The following is a 21,737-nucleotide window of genomic DNA, read 5'->3' as shown; positions in this document are numbered from 1 at the left end:
TGCATCTACTACTATTACTCCACACATTGACTGACTCCTGCCTGCATCTAGAGTATTAAGTTCATGAAGAACAGAGTAACGCATTAAGTAAGACGACATGATGTAGAGGGATAAAATCAAGCAATATGATGAAAACCCCATCTTTTTTATCCTTGATGTCAACAATACAATACGTGCCTCGCTGCCCCTACTATGTCACTGGGTGAGGACACCGCAAGATTGAACCCCAAACTAAGCACTTCTCCCATTGCAAGAATTACCAATCTAGTTGGCCAAACCAAACAAATAATTCGAAGGGACTTGCAAAGATATGAAATCATGCATATAAGAGTTCAAAAGAGACTCAAATAATATTCATGGATAATCTGAACATAAACTCATAATTCATCGGATCTCGACAAACACACCGCAAAAGAGTAATACATCGGATAGATCTCCATGAAGATCATGAAGAACATGGTATTGAAGATCAAAGAGAGAGAAGAATCCATCTAGATACTAGCTATGGACCCGTAGGTCTGTGGTGAACTACTCACACATCATCGAAGGGGCAATGGAGTTGATGTAGGTGCCCTCCATGATCAATTCCCTCTTCGGCAGATTACCGAAAAAGGCTCCCAAATTGGATCTCTCGGGAAGAGATGCTCCTGGCGGCGTAAAAGTATTTTTGTGGCTCTTTTTGGCGATACGGGAATATTTGGAAAATTATAGGCCAAGGATTGCGGTTAGGAGACTTGCAGGGGGGCCACAAGCCTGGCTTGTGGCCTCCCGACAACTTCCTTGCCCCCTACTCGAAGCGTGTTGCGTGTTTTATAGTCTAGAAAAAATATTTACGGAGATTTTATTCCCTTTGGACTTCGTTTAATATTCCTTACCTGTAATATTCAAAAACATGGAAAAACAGAAACTGCACTAGGCTTTGGATTAATAGGTTAGTCCCCAAAAAATATAAAACAACCTATAAATGCATATAAAACATCCAAAGCAGGTAATATAATAGCATGGAACAATAAAAAAATATAGATACGTTGGATACGTATCACGGACATGCATTCAAATTCTCGTACTCCTCATCGCGGTAGAGGATGCAATCATTAGGGCATGCATGTATCTTCTCCACCTTTAATCCTAGAGGGCAGATAGCCTTCTTTGCTTAGTACGTACTGTCAGGCAATTCGTTGTCCTCTAGAAGCATCTTTTTTAACATTTTCAGCAACTTTTCAGAACCCTTGTCAGGCACACCATTCTGTGCCTTCCATTGCAGCAATTCCCGTGTGGTACCCAACTTCTTCTTGTCATCTTCGCAATTTGGGTACAACAATTTCTTGTGATCCTCTAACATGCGCTGCAACTTCAACTTCTCCTTTTCACTTGCGTAGTTTCTCTTTGCATCAACAATGGCCCGACCAAGATCATCAGCGGGCTCATTTGGTGCCTCTACTTCAGCTTCTTCCCCCATTGTAGTACCATCGTATTCAGGGAACAACGGATAGCCGTCATCATCATCTTCTTCTTCATTCTCTTCCATTAGAACCCCTCTTTCTCCATGCTTGGTCCAACAGTTATAGCCGGACATGAAACCTGACGTAAACTGGTGGACGTGAATGACTCTTGACTTAGAGTAAGTTTTATCATTCTTACATACAACACATGGGCAACACATAAAACCATCATGTTGGTTTGCCTCAGCTGCACGCAGAAAACTCTACAAGCCATCAATGAACTGGGGAGAGCGTCTGTCATCGTACATCCATTCCCAGTTCATCTTCATTACACAAGACCGAAAAGACCAAATTAATACAAGTTCACACATAAGGTTCATACACACTTATTCTCATAAAACAACATACAAGAGTTTCTAGCTAAAGCATTCAAATGCAACAACAAATGCGATCAAGTTCGCAACTAAGGTAACAATTGATCCAACAACACGGTGATACCAAGCCTCTTTATTAATGACATATTTTCTAATCTTTCTAATCTTCAAGCGCATTGCATCCATCTTGTTCTTGTGATCATCGACGACATTGGCAACGTACAACTCCAATTTCATCTTCTCTTCTTCATTTCTTTTCAATTTTTCTTTCAAATACTCATTTCCTTTTTCAATTAAAATTAACTTCTCGACAAGAGGGTCGGTTGAAATTTCCGCTTCACATACCTCCTAGATAAAAATACCGATGTCAACTTGATGGGCATAATTTTCATATAAACGAGAAATGCAACAAATAGTTATAAAAGAGAATATACCACATCCTAATCATAAACCGGACGAGGGCCGACGGGGACGTATATCAAGACCATGGCGCTATGTATAACAAATAATAATACAGGTAAGAAAACTATCTAAATCATACAAATAATATATAGTTTTTGAAATAAAAAGGATAAGAACAAGAGGATCACCAAGGTGGTGCCGACGACGAGACGGTGCGGCCGATCGATGGTGGTTAGGACGGGGACAGAAAGGAACTGAGTAAACCACACCTACACATATGCAATCTAAGAAGTTAACTAGAGCTCAAATTGCATATAAATAAAATAAACTCCCACATAATTACTCCCAAACTAAAACCCACAAATCACTATAATTATAGAGCATTGCACGAGCTAATCTAGCAATGAGAGATGAAAGGACAAAGTTGCTAACCTTTTGTGAACCCTTGGATGGATGAGGTGCCTCAAATCTTGACAAATATGGAAAGAAATTGAGGATGAACTCGAGCAAGTGAAGAGAACAGAGGAGGGAAAGGAGAAAACAGAGAGCTTCGGCTCGGACTGGACGAAGTACTTTATAGTGATACTTTTAGTCTCGGTTGGTGATACAAACCGGGACTAAAGATCTACCCTAGTCCCGGTTTGTATTACCAACCGAGACTAATGGCCCTCGTAGGGGGCCCAGGCTGACAAAACCCTGCCACCCCCTTTAGTCCCGGTTGGTAACACCAACCGGGACTAGAGGTTCCTAATAAACCGGGACATAAAGCATGCCTCATGAACCGAAGCTAGTGGCATCATTAGTTCCGATTCAAAAGCAAACCAGGACTAATGCTTCGAACCAAAGCCCTGTTTTCTACTAGTGCTACCTAGCAGATGGCATCTATCCGAGATGGTCCACATTTGTGAAGACTATCTCAAATCCTGCACCAGGAGGCAAGCACTCCTATTTTGCCTAGCGCCAAGAAGCTTGCAGGAAGGATGTCGAGCGGGCATTTGGTGTGCTTCAATCTCGTTTTGCTGTTATCGGTACCCCGCTCAGACCTGGTCGAAAGATCAAATGTGGGAATTCATGACTTGTTGTGTTATCTTGCACAACATGATCATTGAGAGCGAGCAGGAGGAGCCAGTGTTTGACACTGAACCATATTACAGCCAAGGTCCTCTTGCCCAAGTTAATCACCAGTTACCGGCAACCTGGACTGCCTTCCTCAACAAGCGTCAGGAAATCCGAGACCCATAGGTGCATCAACAACTGCAACAGGATTTGGTGGAGCACCTATGGAGGCTCAAGGGCAACACCTAGCTCTATTTTGATTTGTATTAACATGTTAAACTATTATTTGATTTGTATTGACGTCTGTGATAAACTATTGTTGTTCAATTTGTGCTGAAAAATGTTGAACATGGGCTAAAAATAGATCAAATTTATGCTGAAATTGGGCCGAAACGGCGGCTGGGAGGCGCCCTTGGGTGGGTGGGTGGGAAGCCGAGCCCTCCCAAACCGTTTTTTGCGCCGACGGATCTCCAGCCGGCGTTATTTTGGGCCACCGGGACCGAACGGTTGGAGATGTTCTAACTTCCATACCGTGTCTAACATGAAGACTGCGCACATGGGCCAGCACGGCACGGGCCCACTAATATTGATGCGAGGTATGCTGTAAGGCACTGGCCAACGGAGGCGAGGTACATGCTACATACCGTCATCTATATAAAAAAAAAATAAATAATGGTGATTTGCTCTTTTTTTTTGAAATACGACCCATAGGCAATTTATTTATTTAAAGACCATACATAATCTGAGTGCACAGCCGCACTCAGAAAGTCAGGGATAACATCAAATGTTACAAAATGCATTCCGGTGGAGAGACCTTGGCTTGCAAGCACATGAGCTACTTCATTCGCTTCTCTTCCACTAAACTTTAATTCGAATCCCTGGAAAGACGAGAGATATGAGGACATCTCTCTAAAGATTGGACCACAAACTGAACGGTCCCTGCCTCCATTCCAGTCATCTACCACTGTCTTGCAATCTGAAAAGACCTCAATAATAGGCCACCCTCTCTCCTTTGCTAGCAACATGGCATCTCTGCATCCCAATGCTTCACTTACGTATGGGTCAGTAAGACCAACATATGGACTATACCTCCCCCAATGAAATTTCTTGCATGATCCCTCGCAACAACACTCGTAGCTGATCTTCCTCCCACGGCATCAATTGCCGCATCCGAATTAAGTTTGACAACACCCACTAATGGGGTCGTCCAGGTATCTCTCCTCTTCTGGAATGCTTGCTGCTTGGCAGGAATGGCTAGTGATCTTATATGCTCCTGTATAATCTCCATCGATCTGAGAGGCTGAAATATTGTCTCTCCATGTGTATATTTGTTCCGGTTTCCCCAAATAGTCCACATTACAGAGATGATAATCGCCGCCTCCTCCTTAGCAATGAATCTTGGGTCTAGCAGGTCCCTTGTCCATGTCGAGTGGTATAGCCTTGGGAGCTTAACCCCAAAAAACCCGAGTGTTTCCGCCCAGAATTGTGCTGCCTGGTTGCAGGTAACCAAAGTATGGAACAAAGTCTCATCAGCATTGTCGCACATTGCACATGTTGCAACATCTCCTATATGTCTCCTTGCGAGTTCCGCCCTCGCAGGTAGGAAACCTTTGATGACCCTCCACCAGAAAACACGTATTTTTGGTTGAACATTCAGTTTCCACAAACGCTTCCATGTTTCCTCATCGCCTGACGAACTGCTTGGCCCATCTTGGGCATCACCTTGTCTCTATTTCAGCTCCCTATATGCCGACCTGACCGAGAAAGAGCCTGACCGATCCCAAGCCCATGCCCAGTAATCAGCTTCTTCAGTCCTTGGCCTTGGTATATTCAGAATTGCATTGACATCCGACCCAAGGAACAGTTTTTGGAGTATCTCTGTATTCCACTCTCCACTATCTTCATGCAGCAGGTCCGAGACTAGCTGCACCGGTTCGTCAGACAACCTGCAGATTGGCTTCATCGACGGTGAACCATCGATCCACTGATCATGCCAAATCTCAGTAGTTCGTCCATCTCCTACTCTGCGGATCATCCCTTTCTTAAGCACCTCACGCCCCTGTATGATCGTGCGCCATGTACGAGATGAATTGGCTGGGCATCCAACCTGTAAGAAGTTGCCTTCTGGATAGTATCTCCCTCTCAAGACCCTTGAGCACAAGGTCTCTGGGTGATTCAATAGTCTCCACGCTTGCTTGGCCAACATCGCATCATTGGACAGCTCCAGATCGCGGAAACCGAGTCCTCCCTTCGACTTTGGAATGGCCATTTTCGATCATGCTTGCCAGTGCATTCCTTTCTTATCAAAAGATCTCGCCCACCAATATTTGGACATCACTGTCATGAGTTTACGACACAAGCCTTTAGTGAGTTTAAAGCAACTCATAGAGAAGGCCGGCAAAGCTTGGATCACTGACTTGAGGTGCACTTCTTTCCCTGCACATGACGCTTTCTGAAACTCCATCCATGGACACTTGATCTTGCTGACTCAACTATGTGTTCAAAATTCTGCTATGTAATCTTCCCTGCTGCGGTCGGCGAATCAAGATACTTGTGTGTTAGGGCTTCTCTGTGTATTTGCAACACATTACGTACCCCTCGCTTTGTTGAAGCCCCACACTTTGGGCTAAAGAAAACCGAGCTCTTATGCTTATTAGCACTTTGGCCTGAACCAATACTTTGTTCATTTGCTCTGCTTCCCCAATTCTTTCTTCCCTCCCACGAAAACTCGCCGTGACAATCATCGCTGGCTTGAGCGCCCATGGAGTCGCCGCCGCGGCGGAGGTACCCGCTCCGGTCGAATAGGTCTAAGTCCATAGCCCCGCCCCGCAGGCAACATACTCGCTCCTCCTCCTCGTCTTCGGCACCGCCAAGCCCCCCTCCGACGGGCTTCGGTCGAGCCCCTGCGCCGCCACTTACCTCGCCACCAGCTTCGGTCCACCACCGCGCCTCCTCTTCGTCTCCGGCAGCACGAAGCCGCCCTCCGACGGGCTTCGGTCGAGCCCCAGTGCCTGCTCTGCTACCGAGCTCACCTTCTTCGAACGGACGCGGCGCCTCCTCGTCGGCCGCATTGGACGCGGCAACGGACGGGGACGTCCCCATCTCTTCCGAAGGTATCCCGTCTTCGCCCTCCCCCTCCGCCCCCACCCGCGTTCGTACCCGCGCTCGTGTGATTCGCTGCCGGCTGCCCGTCTCGGTGCGTGATCCGGAGGCGTCCCCCGGATTTCGTCACTAGGGTTTTTAGGAGGTTCAGTGCAGCAGAGTTTTTACCGGGGCTGGAATCATGCGAGCCTGTTCTGTTTCCCTTTGGGGCTTGCTGTTCACGATTGCAGCATTAGGTTGATTTAGAAGTTGGTTTGGACTCGTTCAGATCTTCGTGTGTTTCTATACTTCTAGCATTCCTGTTTGGAATGCCTGCTGAATGCAATTAATGTCCAGCTCTTCCTGTTTTGGATTCGAGGGTAGGTTGTTTCTGTTTGTTTAATGTTGCTAGTCTTCGGTTCTGTTATTGTTGTATGGGGAGGTAAATGGGTGGGACTTGGGAGAAATGGGATAGCTGGTGTCTCTTATGGGAGGGGAATGGGCGGGACTGGGGAGAAATGGGATAACAATTGTCTCTGATGGGCTGATTTAGCAACCAGATTGCAAGAGATAGGGGATTCTGTAGAGAAGAGTTTCTGTTGCTTATGGTTAGAATTTAGTGGTTGGAGTATTATGATTCACCATCTCTTGTTCAGAGTTTCTGGGAATACTTTATTTGTGTGTGAACATATGTAATATGTGTTGATTGTAATGTACTTCAGAGACATGATTTTATTTCTTATTGTACCAATTTGTTCCCAGTTCCTACATTTGCATAAAATTTTATCTTCTTACATTGTGTTAGGTTTTCTATTATCATTGGTTTATGACTTTACATTATCTTTATGTGGTGGTCAATATTGGTGGTGGTAACCATAGATTATGTCAATTAGCTGCCAGTTGATTGATCTCATGTACTACTGTTTCTTTATCAGATATCCCTGTGAAGCTAAAGGGCAACCATGACAAGAAGAAAGAGGTGAGTTAACTATGTCCCTCAAATCGATTTGCCCTACATTAGTGCAATGTTTTGTTTCGTACGTCATTTTGTATCATGGCCATTGAACAGATTTTTCTTATAATCGCACTTCATTACCATGAATATCAAATTACTCATACAGAAGATACCTTGTCCATGTAATCAATTATTTTGTGTCGTTTGCCCTGTTGTGCCAAAAGTTAGCATGTTTGAGTATTCTTTTGGTTCTTATTTAAAAATACTAGTCATGATGAAAATAGCAGATATCTATGTATGTGTGGAACTATTGAAGATCAACCGTTTCTCTCAGCATATGAAAATAACATATATCTATCTATATATGTCTGCACCTATTGAATTAGCTACCACCGTTTCTCTCAGCATGCGATACTCCATGAGTAGTCAGAGCACTATTGAGCTCCTTCGTATCAACTCTGATATGTATGTGCGCTTGTATAGGTTAAAGAGAGTAATGAACCAAGGTCTTCTATGAAAAGATTTGCTGGAAATCAGGGTGAGTGAGACTACTTTGCTTACAACAACTCCATTGGTAATAGAAAAACACACACCATCATAGAGAAGAGATTCCGTTGTTCTCTTTGTGGAAAAAGCATGGAAGGGATTTTCTTGTTAGTAGGTTATGTTTCCCTATGTACACTGTGTACATTAACTAGTTCGAGGGAAGCACTCCATGCATATATTTTTGGATTTTTTGCTCTTTCTCCCGTTGATTGACGTTTGCTTACTTTGATCTTTTATAATTTGGTAGATAGGATACTCTTTGAACACCATTGGCCTTCCTGTGAAGTGTTTTTAAGTTTGTGAGGTTATTGGATGTTTCAGCAGTGGGACCTATGATGGTAAAATCTATTATGTGTGGCATGTGAAGGTCGTAAAGTACATTGTTGAACATATCTTACATGGTGAGAATGGTGTGATTTGGATTTTTATGATTACACTGTCTCTTGCTCTACGTGAGTACGTTATTTGTGTATACACTATAATTTGTGTTGGCTGCAATGTATTCAGTTATTGATACACTCATCTACCTTGCAACAGCTTTTGAAGAGCATGAAAACTTCATCAGAACTGATAGTAGGTTATGTTACATTAAGTTGTTCTAGGGAAGCACTCCATGCATATATTTTTGGATTTTCTTGCTCTTTCTACCATTGATTGACGTTTGATTACTTTGATGTTTTATAGTTTGGTAGATATGATACTCTTGAACACAATGCCTTCCTGTAAAGTGTTTAAGTTTATGAGGTTATTGGATGTTTCAGCCGTGGGATCTATGTGGTAAGATCTCTTTTGTGTGGCATGTGAAGATCGTAAAGTACATTGTTGAACTTACCTTACATGGCCAGAATAGTGTGATTTGGATTTTTATGATTTCACTGTCTCTTGCTCTGTGAGTACTTTTTTTGCGTATACACTATAATTTGTGTTGTCCGCAATGTAATCAACCATTGATACACTTATCTACCTTGCAGGAACCATTGAAGACCATGGAAACTTTATCAGGGTTGATACGAAGGAGCTGAGTAGTGCCTTGACTACTCATGGTGTATCATATGCTGAGAGAACAACTATATTTGATAATCTTGTGAACAGGTGCAATGACATCCTTCAAGAGACTATTGCCCATGAGAGGGGCCGGTGCCAAGTTTTGATCAAGAAAATATCAGATCTAATAGACAAATACATCCCTCTCTGTGATGTTTTAGGGGAGCCTGAAAAAGTATCAGATATTCAGGTATTTGGGGGTTAAAACTCGATTTTTTTGTGTGAATGCATATGTGTTTCATCTGATTTTCTTTGTTTATAGATGACCGCAAGCTTGAAACAGCTCGAAACATTTCTATCATCTACCATTCCTAAACTAGAAGAACTTAAGCAGCAAAGATTCAAAAAAGTAAGTGAGAATTTCGTTTTCCCACATGTACAATTAACTAGCTGGTAGTATGACCATTCTTACTATGGCATGCATTTGAGTTTGCCTTTTTCTGCCAAATAACAGTATCTCCCTTCTCATTAATTTGATCCTAGCAAAGCATTTTAGCAAGCTTTCAATTCTACTTTGTTCTTTCGCTGAATCTTGTTTGAATATTTCCCATGTTTGGTAATTTATCTTCCAATTTATGGGAGGGCCAGATAACATCCAATAACCTGATCCATTTCCATCATGATACATTCCATCTGTAGGAAGCAAAAAACTATAGCTCATGAAAGTAATCCAGTTGACCCGGATATTGCAATATTTATTCATGGTTGACGGTACTTGGGTTCCAGGAGGATTAAACAGCGTGAGCAAATGGATTTTTGGTGCATACAGAGCTTTACAGTTCAAATCACTTAAATTATAGCAAGAACATCTCGTTCCAACTTAAACAGCTTCTCTAATGAGCGGCAATTTGCCACATTTTCTAAGACAGGAAAACTATTCCACCACTCAGACAGCCGTAACCAACTGCCCCGTCACTCTCTCCCTTTCGTCTCCCCAGAAGTCAGAAAATCTGCACCGGCTCACACCCCCACAACGTCGCGTGTTTTGTCTGTGTTTGGAGTGCGTGGAGTTTGGCCCGGTAGTTTTCTCCGATTGTTTTAGCATCATCCTTTTGGAGGTGGAAGGAGGGAAGGGTAAAGAAAATGATAATCGCTGTTAATGGCTCATACACTTGTACGTTTGCACTTGACAACTTAGTAGAGTTTCAAACATTTTGGTTCATTTGCTTCTTTAGTTGGGATAGTCTTATGTCTCTTCTCATTGCTGGAAGTGTGTGATGTACTTTTTGGGGCTATATTTAGTGATGTAATTGTAATCTCAAGACATGGATGGGCGTATACCTGGAAGTTAGTGGGATGTTCTCGCCGGGCAGTAAATTGGGAGTGTGGTTAATAGGAAATTTTGAATCTGGCAATTAAACTTTCCAGCCATACCCGTAACATTTGTATCTCACTACTTGTTTCGCATCTCCATTGCTGTACCAATTTATTGTACTTTGGGAATTGTATTTCATTGGTGTGACCTACACTAAGAAATGCTTATTGCTGAAATTGTGAGAACTGATACATATTGTACTTTTGGAATTGTAGCTTCAAGAATTACAAGGAAGATTGATTGATCTGTGGGACAGTTTGGGAGTTACTATCCTAAAACAGAAGCCTTACTCCTTTATGATGCGAAATTGCACTGCAACACTAGATGAGGTGGTTGAAGCAAAAGCGTTATCGCCTGAAATACTGCAGAAGGTTAGTACCACCTCACAAAACCTATTTTCTTTGGTCTACAAAATTCCGTGATGGCAAATTAGTACTTCTCAAGGTATGGTATCAGCAATCGCTGTTTATCATGTGGCACATATGGCTTCTAACATACCGTTGGCACTCTCGTTACGCTGAATACTTGTCATCTTTGCACAAAAAACCTCCTTTGAAAATATAGCTTCACCCACCTGTGTCTGATGTTGTACAGCGGAGTCGTGTATGGTAGAGTTTTCAGGTTGTATTTATCTAGAAGAATCATCCATGCAGCCTCAATCTTGTCTGCTTTAAGCATATATGGTTTACTGGAATTCTGCATGGAATATAACATTTGAACTTCGGTGTAGGTTGAGTTTGAGGTAGCGAGGCTGGAATTGCTCTTGAAGAAGTCAGTTGCAGACAAAACAAGATATGTCTGTACACAGGCTGAGATGATATATAATGATGGAAAGGCTCCAAAATATGAAGGTAAATTGCTAGAATATGAAAACCTGGGTGGAGGATTGACGTGTTTAGTAGTACTATTAATCATGATTTATAAACCCAAAGATTCATATTTTTCATGCGATTCCATAGATTCACTGTTTGTGTTGTGCGAACAAAGCACTGTCTTACTTATAACCAAGTCTCCAGCTCAAACACACACACACACAAAATATTAGCATCACTACGGTGTAGATCCGACTGAAACTACACACCCTTATCAGGCAAGCTTGCCTGTAGACACTGTTGATGCTCAACTCAGTCGTGGTATGGGATAGGTTTCTAAGTATAACCACCTTAGCATGTGCTGGCGTGCAAGTCTGTAAAAACTTTAGAAAGTACTCCGTAACTCCTTTGTGCATGCCTACAACCAGTTTGCATAAATGCTGAATTAGCACTGTTTTATGCAGAGCCAGCAGATGTACCTCATTTTACAGAGAAAGTGTGCACCTGGGAACAAGAGCATGGAAAAAAGTTTCTCTACAATGGCCATCGCTTGAAGGGGAGACTGCAGAGTGAAGCAGAGGGCCGTCGAAATTTGACTGCTGGGACTTCCCTTGCGGCAGGTATTTGAGTTACTCCTATACCTAACGCTTCAGTTATCAGAGTTATCTTTTCTCATGTATTTTGGGCTGAAAGGTGCTGCCGCTGCTGAGGCTTCGTGGGATTCGTGGAGTGGAAGCTCTGCTTCCGATCATAGTAGCAAGGACCCAAACTTCTGTCCATCCGATGATTCGGAAGAAGTCGAGTCTCGCGCTTGAATCTGCCCACCGTCAACCATGTCTGAAGTTGCTGTGAACTCTTGTTCTGTTCATATACGAAACTACATGTAAGATAGAAGAGCAAAGCGCGGCGTTGACAAACCTGTTACTGAGAAAAATAGAGGCTGTGGAGACCAAAAGATGACCTTAAACTGTAGGTACCAAAAGATGACCTTAAACAACACAATAGTTACCTTTACTCTGTTGGTCTTTTTGTGTGTGTGTGTGTGTGTCCTTAGTGGAGTGTCTTTGGGCGTGCGAAATAAAACAAGGGCCTGTTTGCTGTGCTAAGAATGGAGAGGTAGACCAATAATGGTAGTACAGCGACGCGGTGCGTGAGCAGTCATGGATGACAGAAAAAAATACTGACGCCCACACGCAAGAAGAACAGAGGAAATACGGGGATGGTCCCGTATGACGGGTGGACGGAGAACGGCACTTCCGTGATGCCCGCCGTGATAATGTTCGGTCCGTGGATGTTCACGGGAGTTCCATGTACCGTCTTTGGCGGACGGCCTCTGAGGTAAAAAGAGAAGGAAAGTAGGGCGCGTTCGGACTCGCTCCGCAATTCCGTGCTGCAGCGGAGTGGCATAAATCAGGAGCTGCTAAAAGCTCTGCGGAGAGCCGCCGAACAGGCGCTAAATAACTATCAGACCGGCTCGACGGTGAGCTGCTTCTCTAGTCTCGATGCGCGGGCGGAGGCAGTAGGCGATGGATTCAGAGTTATTATCAGATACGGTCGGTATTGATACACTTGTTTTCCTCGCGTAAATTACATTTTTGTTGCCCCCATGATCTTGTCCATCCAGTTGGTACTTGATGGTTCCCCCCCAGGGCAGTACAAATCATCACCCCGCGCAAAACAACCATGAAACCAAATAGGAAAAACTGGACGGAACAGGTAGGCAACTGAAAGTAGTTTATTTTAGCCAGAAACACACATGCGTTCAAATTAGTCATACCAAAGCCACGCGTTTTGAACACACACAACAGTTTCATTACTGACCTGACGAAGTCTTTTGCAAGGGAATGGCACACACAGCGATTTCATTACTGACCTGACAAAGTCTTCTGCAAGGGAATCACACACACTCATACGTACGGTACGTACGTAGGATCAGGAAGTGATCCGAGATGATCTCTTTCAACTGTTTTCATCCTTTCAGCTTTGCAAACCAAAAGGATGAGGGTAATAGCACTCACTCTCGGATGGAGCGTATAGGCACGGTGGGCCGTGGCCCACCTAGAATTTGATTTTTTTAACATGTAGTACTAATTTAGCCCAAAAAACTGTCCAAGGCCCAGCCGACACTGCCCATCTAGGGTTCTCGTCTCTGCCTCGTCTCGTCTCTACCTCCCGCGCCCCCTTCCCCCCAGCAGCAGTCCCCAGCCGCCACAGCTCCGGCGACTCTTGCCGCTCCTCTCCCCTCTCACCTCTACTGGTCTCCTCCTCGCGCTGCTCCCCTCCTCTCGCCGCTCGCCCCGCTAAGCCGCCGTCGCTCTTCACGTGCAATGACTTTTGCCTTGGAGTGGTGAGTGGATAAGAATACGTGCAATGACTTTTGCCTTGGAGTCATATGACTTTGTTTTCAATCTTCATGTGATGCTCGTCATTCTTGGCCACACTAATGAATTGTCTCAATCATTGCAAAAGAGAGATCAAGATATTGTTAATGCAATGGCATTTGTTAATTTGGTAAAGAATAAAATGCGACATATGAGGTCGCATGGTTGGAAAGAATTTCTTACAAAAGTGACTGATGGGGTTGTACGTTAGGGGTAGGCCTACGGACGTGCTTCCCTATGCCTACCTAGGACCTCTTACGGACATCAGTGTCCTTAAAGTCATCGGAGCAGCCTCGACCTCATTCGGTCCAGCAACCGTCACTCGGTCTGCCTGTAGTCACTCGAATCACCTCGTGCCAGTTGGATACATCTTGGCACTCGGACTACAGCGAGGAGAAGACACCGAAGAGGCTGCAACGGCTAAGGACTTAATCCATCACATGAAGTGCAATGAAGATTCACGTTACCAGTAACACAGAGGGTTAAAGTTGTCGTTTCTAGTAACTTCCCCATTGTAGCATTAATTGCCTTGTAATGAAGCTCGACCGGTTGTGGCAACAACTATATAAGCCACTCCCGAGCTCTAGCTCAAGGGTTCAACACTTTGTAATCTTTTACACCCCATAAGAAAACACTAGCCTCAGGGCTCGAGATGTAGGGTTGTTACCACTTTAGAGTGGGGCCTGAACTCGTACATCCGAGTGCATCCACCGCGGTTAGTTAGACTTTGCCCCTTTGTTCACACCCCTAGGTACTATTGTGAGGGTCATTCCCACGACAGTTGACGCCCACCATGGGGATGCGCGTCTAGCAAATCCAGTGCGGTTGGAGATTTATCACACTTTTGTCAACATGATGACACTCGGTAGAGAGATCCTCTTTGGTTCCCTCAGCTTCATCGTCGACGGCTCGGCGTGGCTGCAGGATGTGCCACTGGACACCGACGCCCTCCCTGCACGAGGTACGTCACATTTCAGCGCAATCGCGCATGCAGTCCTGATTCGGCAGTCGTCGGTGACGTATCATTCGGCATCCCTGTGTCCCGTTGCTCTGCGTCGCAAGCGCTCTGGGAGCTCGTGGATGCAGCGATGGATCAAGCACACCATGGCCAATCAAACCATTTCCGGGCAGGTGGCCATGGTCAGCTCTGATGAGCCCACTGTCAGCCTCTTCCCATCGTCAAGCGATGAGTCACTCGGTGACTCGAACTGCGAAAGCAGCGGGCCAGCTACCGAGATCTTGATGGCTGACACCAACAAGGGAGGAAACACAGGTTACGCCGCGGAGAATTCTCCCGAGCATGACGGCGAAGAGCGTCACTACGACGACGACATCCACCACGTTCCGCAGCCGCTCACCGAGCAGCAGCGAGAGGAACTTCGACCGAGGAGCGATCGAGCTCTTTGCACCCCATCACTGGGAACACTGGAGGAGATCACGCCGGAGAATGCGCGTTTGGCCAATCTGGCCGAGCGCGAGCACCTTGAGCGACTTCAGCGATCACTTGACTCTCGGGGCGCGCGGGATCAGCCAAGCTCCAGCCGCAGTCGCAGGCAGTTGTTTCCAAACGACTGCGAGCGGCACATCGAGGTGATGCGTACACCTCTACTGAACCTGTGCGCCGCCACGCGGATCGCTAATTCCATTAAGCCGAGTGATAGCGCGGTTGGGGAAGGCATTCGGCAGATTCAGGCTGTGCTGAAGATGACCATGCAACAGAATTCCGCAGTATCACAATCGCGGCACCGCATCCACAGCAAGTCCGTCCAGGCGGACACCGTGCAGTCGGCTCATAGCCCGTATGTGCACAGACGACGCCAAAGGTCTCCTCCTCCTCCGAGCGGCCCGTAGGGAGACTGGAGGCAGGGTCATCGAGATGAAAGCAGGTCACCCCTCAGGGGGGTGACTCACTCGGTCGCCGTCCTCATGAACGCAGACCAAGCCCCAATCGACGTTGGGGTAATGATGGTGACGACTACCGGGCCCCCAAGTTCAACGCTCGGTCTATCATCACGCAACACATGATTGATCGATCGCGAGATGGCCGGGGAGTGTCCAGCCTCGAGTGCTTCGACCGACACATCCGAGAGGCCGAAATCCCCTCCAACTGCTGGTTGGCCACGGGGATCGGTAAGTTCAACGGTGATCTGAAGCCAGAGACTTGGCTGGAAAGCTATCGAGTGGTCATCTAGATCGGCAGCGGCGACGACTACATCGGTATGAAACATCTGCCCCTCATGTTGGAGGGGTCTGCGAGGGCTTGGCTTAATCAGCTGCCCTCCAACATCATCCACAACTGGGGCAATCTCGCCTGAGTGTTTGTCAAGACCTTCGAGGGCACGTACAAGCGCCCAGGCGGTCTGGCAGAGCTGCAACATTGTGTCCAGAAGAGCAACAAGACTCTCAAGGAGTACATCCAGCGGTGGACCACACTTCACAACATCGTTGAGAATGTCACCGAGCATCAGTGTGACAGCCCGAGACCGACGCCCCAGAAGGTTTTCCTTTTATTCCGTTTTCGTCGTGTGTTTATTTTTATTTGTCGCATCATCATCGCATCATGCGCATCATCCGCATTGCATCGACACGTTTCAAAGTTGCATCCGCTATTAGTTGGCGGTTCTCGTCGTTGCCCGTTCTGAGCCTGACCACACTCGCACGCGCCCGCGGCATCGTCAAACCCTATTTTTAAAAATGTGTATAAAACTTTCTCTGATTGGGTTGAAACTTGACGTGCGGTCTTATTTAGACGTAGGTAGGCCGCCTGCCAATTTTCGTCGCAATCGGAGTCCGTCTGGTACCCGAACGGTCGACCGTAGCGGCACCGTATTCGGTCTATCGTCGGACGTTTTATCGGTGTTTTAAAATACGTTGCCGGGTGCCCGTTTTCCCTCTCATCTTCGGCTAACCTACCAACACATCCACTTAGCCCGTCCCCGCGTGCGAAGCCGTCTGATTTAGATCGCACGGTTGAAACCGGGGCGAAATTCTGCTAAACTTAGCCCCCATTGTTATAAGTAGACCCCTCCTCCTAATTTCACGCAGCCACTCTCTCTCTCCCTCGTTTTCCGTGCAAGCCCTAACCTCCCACCTCTCTCTCCTCCTCAGCCGCCGGGCCCGCGGGAGCCCATCTAGGGCCCGCCCGAGCCCGGATCGCGTCGCCCCCCAACTGGCTCCTCTCCTCCCGAGCTCACCCGTGCAGTCCCCGTCGCCTGCTCCCCGCCGCGCCGCCTCCAACTAGCCGCGTGCGCCTCGCCACCGCTCTGCCCTAGCAGCCGCCGCCGCCAGGGTCCTGTCCCCGCGTCGCCCCGCCTCTCCGACGCGAGCAGCAACGGCCTCCGTCGCCTCGCCTCTGTCCCGATCTGGACCGGGACGAGGGAGCCCCTTGTGCGCCGCCCCGTTGACCGGTCTCGCCAGCTGGGCCCCAAGTCGCCCAGCCCAACGGCCTCCCTGGCCAGTGCTGCAGCCCCTCCCGGCCCAGGCCAGCGTCGCATCGCCCCAGGCCGCCTCGCCCCTCCGACCAGGCCGCCTCCTTCCCCGCCATCCTGGGCCTTGGCCCGCAAAGTGAGACCGCCCCGAGCCCCTATAATTTTCGCTCGTGCGCTGTTTAGATTTGTTGCCCTACGTACTGTAGGCCCAATTGTCTTAGTTTCGGCCCAATAGTTATTATAGGATTTATTTATTTCAAGGAAACACTAGATATTTAAAACGCCCGTAGTTTATTATCCGTGCATCGGATCGCAACATTTTATATACGAAACTTGTGTACTTTTCTGCGTTGATTATTATTTTACAACTTGCATGCATGTTTGAAGTGATTTGACTTGCCATATGCCTAGAAATGCGTGCTGTCCTAATAGGTTGTTCGTTCCGTATTTATTTTCGTGCGTGTCCGGATTGCTCAAACCCCATAGATGAAATTCTCATGTTTTTAGGGACCTTTTGCCATGTATTTTAGAGTAGTTGTTGCTATTTTTGCATGTAGGATTCCGTCGCTAGTTTGCTATTTCTTGCTTAGGACATATTCTCGCATATTCGTGAGACGTTATTTTTATTTGTGCAACTCCACATATCATACATGTTTTCGGGGTAAAAAAATCCATAGAATTTAACTGTGCATTTAGTTTTAGCTTTTGAGCAAGTTAGTGTGCGTGATATTTTGCCATGTCGCCCTTTTGTCCATTTTGTGGGATTTAATCCGTACATGATATGAAGGAGTTGTCAACTGGAGATATGCCCTTGGATATGTAGTCTAGCCCCTGGTAATTTTGGTTGCAATAGAAATCCATGTTTAGGTGCTCGTTGCTTGTTCTCAACATGCTAGGAAATAGTGCTGATTTGGAGATGCTGAAATAATTTCCAAGTCTGAAATCTGTTATATTTTGTTGCTGTCTTTCCATGAGTTTATCTGGTGAACTGTAGCTCTTTTGAGGTTGGTGCAATGGAGTTAGTTGTAGACCTTAAGATTGCCTAGCATGGTGTCAATTTTCATGTCATTTGGAGACCTGTAGCATATAGTTTTGTTGCTGTCAATATGTCTTCAGATCGAAAACTGCACTGTTTAAAACTGATATTTCCACTAAGTCTGAAACCGTGTGTGAGATGCCATTTTTAGAGTTTCTTTCCTAGTGATCCATGCTTCCATGCTAGATGTTATTAGTAGTATGTTGTAGTGCATCTTACCCTATTTTGCCTCATGCCTTGTGTTGGGGAAGGGGTCGTGGTCCGCTGGTTATGGCGGGCTGGTCCTCTGGCCGACTCCTGGTGCAGCTTGCTTGGGGGGTGGAGTGCAGCCGATCGAAGCTGTGTGAGAACTGGGCGTTTTGAACCACCGACGTCTTCAACATCTCAATGGTGTTCCTTGCTTCTATTTCGGCCGGGGTGTTGCCATGAATCGGAAGGGATTCTAAATGGCGAGTCGCAGCGAGCACGTTGTCCACCGGGTTGGAAAAGTGACCCCGAGGTGTCTGGAATCGAGGAATGCGATCAATCGCTGGCTGAAGCGGCGGGTTTGGCGGCTGGCCCGGCCCTCCTCCCGGAGCGTCTCCTGCCCCGGGGGTGCGTGGAGTGTCGAATAGGCGGGTAGGGTTGAGATCAGGGGGTAAACGCCCCTGGTGCCTCCTCTAATGGACAGCGTCAGATGCGGCTGATGCCTCTCAAGCCGCCAGTTTTCGGTGTTCAAGCGGGCTGTCTCAGCGGTGATTTGAGCTTGCCGGGTCTCGATCCTGGCGGCTTCTGCTTCAGCGTCTCACTGAGCCTTTGCCACCCCATCTCTTAGCTTTGTCAATTCGGCATTTATCATGTCCTAGTTTTCTGCTGTTAGAGGGGTCGCCGTGAGCCTTGTTATCTCTGCCGCCAAATCCACCAAGATCGCAGTTGGGCTTCTGGATGTTTCGCCAGTCCCGTCATTGCCTGCAGGGTTTTGCTGGGGCTGAGTCGCCCCTGCCATGTTGGAGATATGTTGCTTTAAACCAGCCAGCTCTTGTTGCACGACTTCCAGTTTTGCTTCAGCTTTTTCCGCTCGCTTTACCGCGGCGTCTTGATCAGCTTGAGCCTTATTGTGGGCGGCCTTCAGCTTCTCCATCTCAGATAAGATCACTTGATATTTTTCTTCTGATTTTGCCCGCGCATCTTGTTGGTCGGCTAAACTTTTCTTTAAGTCGCCAAATGCCGACTCAGCTTGGGCAAGAGATTCCTGCCAAAATATATTATCAAGGGACAAGTCTCAGAGTTATTGCAAGCAACATCTCTGACACTTGGGGGCTAATGTATAATTTTTTAGACAAAATTATACAATATCAAGACCCGGCTCATCTTTCAACAGATGACCCGACCCTTGGGGGTTACAGGTTGAAAGATTTTTTCTAATATCAAGACCCGGCTCATCTTTCAACAGATGACCCGACCCTTGGGGGTTACAGGTTGAAAGATTTTTTCTAATATCAAGACCCGGCTCATCTTTCAACAGATGACCCGGCCCTTGGGGGTTACAGGTTGAAAGATTTTTTCTAATATCAAGACCTGGCTCATCTTTCAACAGATGGCCCGGCCCTTGGGGGTTACAGGTTGAAAGTTTTTTCTAATATTAAGACCCGACTCATCTTTTAACAGATGACCCGACCCTTGGGGGTTAATGAGGATGGTATGCATTAAGGCGTACCTCATGTCTATTCTTCATCATAAGGAGTAGACTCTTCTCCATTTCATAACTCGCCTCCAGGCGACTTGCAAAGCCGGAGTGGAGTTCTTTAAATTCAAAATTTTCATATTAAGATAGCTTGGCCTTGGAAATCTCATGTTCAATAGAAGGCTGGCTTGATGTTGATACGTGCTTCGACAAGACTGCCGAAGCCGGCTTAGAGAAGCTAGTACCAGTGATGATTACAACATCTGGATCCTCTGCCGTTTTCAATGGACTCGGCGGATTGGGCGTTTCCGTGCCTTCCTTGGGAGAATTCGGGAGATCCGCTTGGTCATCAGATTTATCCTTTGCCGGGTTATCCTGAGTCGGCGCCGGTTTTTCAATAGGCTCTGGAGCTGTAATGGAAGTTGACCCGCCAGTTTTCCTTTTCTTTGCTTGTGCCCTAAAAAGAGAAGGGGGTGCGCTTAAAAACAGACATCATCATCATCAGGACAATGTAAGTATTATAAGAATTTACCCTGGAACGCGGATCATCGACGGAAGGGCTGACATCACTGAGTCGCGTGACGAAGGGGGAGAATTCTGCAAAAGTAATACCTCAAGATATGAGCAAGTTATAAGTATGATCCAAAAGGAAACAAAAGGGGACGCTGTTAAAAGGATACCTCATTCTGCCTCTTCTTGGTAGGAGTTTCGCTCGTAACCCGGACACCAAGTCTCCAGAATGACTCTGAGTTTTCCGATAGGAAGCATATTGCGCTTTCTTCAAAAGGAAATTAGGATCCAAACAAGCATTTGGGTGAGACATGGGAACCTTCCCACAAATCCGCCTGGCCGGCTTAGGCGGAGGAGAAGATGAGTCGGAGGAAACAGAAATTACCTCTACGGAGTCTTCTTGGCTTTCGTTGCCCTCATTCTACACAAGAGATACAGAGGTGTAAACACAAAACTATAGCAATGAATGGAAAGACAAATAAGATAGAATTTTACCTCTGAAAATACATCGCCAACTTGGGATTCGTCCGCATCAGACGGTTCAGTCACGGCGGCTTTGCCTTTGCTCTTGGATTTCTTTTTTGGGGCGGCCTGGCTTTCTTCAGGGCCACCTTTTTCGGCCTCTTGGACCAGAATTTGTCACCTTTCTGAAGTGGCATTTTTATTATGAGAATCAGAATTCAAGTAAATCGGAAAGAATAAAGTAAAGACGGGTTAAGTTATTTACCTTAGGAGCCGGGTTGATCTTGTAGAATGGCTTAAGACCTATTTGGCCACACTTGGCCAAGGGCTCGCCGGTCAGCTTCTTGATGATGGACACAATGTCATTTTCTATCAGTGCTGTACGGAAGTAGCACTGGGGATGGTCCAAGGTGCCATCAAATTCACACATTAAGCCGTCTCGGCGACTTAAGGGGAGGATGTGCCATTCAACCCAGCAGCGGATCAAATCAATCCGGGTAAGACCGTTGTTTGTCAGAGATCGTAACTCGGATAACACCGGGATAAAATCTGACTCCTCTTCTTCAGTAAGCTTGTCTGGAAGTTTAAAGTTTGTAGGAAGGCGTTCCTCCCTATAGCCAATGAGCTTGTTTTCACCCTCAGGAGAAGTTTCTTGGCAATAAAACCAAGACTCGCCCCTGCCTTTGGGGTGGCTTGGCATGGCGAGTGATGGGAATGAGCTGTCCCTACGACGTTGAATGTTGACACCTCCAAGTTCCAAGCTAGGGCCATTGGAAAATTCGGTCTGGCGATTCAAATGGAAAAAATACCAGAACAAAGGAACTGAAGGTTCCATCCGCAAGTAAGCTTCGCAGAACACTTGGAACTGACATAAGTTACTAATCGAGTTAGGCCCTAAGTCTTGGAGGCGGACGTTCATGAAAGTCATGGCATCTCTGAGAAATTTTGACCCTGGCGGCTTAAAACCCCATTCAAGGTGCTCAGCGAAGACAACTATTTCCCCTTCCTTCAGGTTGGGAATTTCTTCTCCAAACCCGGATCGCCATCCGATAACCTCTTTCGGTCGAGATTTCCCGTCTTCACACAATCATTGAGAAAAGCTTCAGTGACTTTGGTTGGGAGCCAATCGGCTTTGAAAACGGTACCCATGGCTACAAAGGAAAAGATTATGGATAAGTTAACTCGCCGAGTGCTTACTGAGTGGTTAAAAAGGTCAATTAACTCGCCAAA

The sequence above is a fragment of the Hordeum vulgare genome, chromosome 1H (genome assembly GCF_904849725.1).
Source record: "Hordeum vulgare subsp. vulgare chromosome 1H, MorexV3_pseudomolecules_assembly, whole genome shotgun sequence".
NCBI lineage: Eukaryota > Viridiplantae > Streptophyta > Magnoliopsida > Poales > Poaceae > Hordeum > Hordeum vulgare.
The sequence above is the reverse complement of the archived record's forward strand: the minus strand, read 5'-3'. Positions refer to the sequence as shown.